General features: G+C 46.7%; 1 protein-coding gene across 1 annotated transcript in view; it reads left to right on the top strand.

The window, feature by feature from the left end:
• Gtf2i (general transcription factor IIi) overlaps positions 1 to 475 on the top strand; it is a 61,336-nt gene that overhangs the window by 25,695 nt on the left and 35,166 nt on the right. The gene's annotated exons all lie outside the window — the stretch shown is intronic.

Here is a 475-nt window from a genome sequence, read left to right as displayed (position 1 = left end):
TTGTTTGTTTGTTTTCAATAGTTTAGAATTAGAATGATCCTGGTTGTTTTTTATTTAACTTTAAAGTGTTCTATCTGCTATCCCCAGTTTGTTTGTAGGGCAACAGGTACACTTTGTGGCTGAGAAGAGTCCCGTCTTCTTACCGCTGTCACCCACAGCCACCTCAGGAATGGCTGCCGTTCTGCTGGCCACTGAGCTCCCCTCATCACCCAGTCCTCAGCTGAGGGGCTGACTGCACAGCATGTGGGAACCCTCACTGCTGTGCGGTTGAAGCTCACAGAGGGCCTGTGGCCCTCCAAGGAGATAACTGCTGAGGTGGCTGGCTCTTGCTTCAGAATCTGTATTCCTCTCATTAGCTGCTGTTTATAGAGCACGTGGGGGTAGGGGTTTATCCTGCAACTTTGCATTTCTTCTATCTGTTTTTTCGTTTTATTTAAGAAGTGATGAATTTGACCTTTTACCTTCTTCTAGTGGG

The sequence above is a fragment of the Mastomys coucha genome, unplaced genomic scaffold, assembly GCF_008632895.1.
Source record: "Mastomys coucha isolate ucsf_1 unplaced genomic scaffold, UCSF_Mcou_1 pScaffold22, whole genome shotgun sequence".
NCBI classification, from domain to species: domain Eukaryota; kingdom Metazoa; phylum Chordata; class Mammalia; order Rodentia; family Muridae; genus Mastomys; species Mastomys coucha.
Note: the sequence above shows the minus strand (reverse complement) of the source record. Positions and strands in the feature narration are given on the sequence as shown.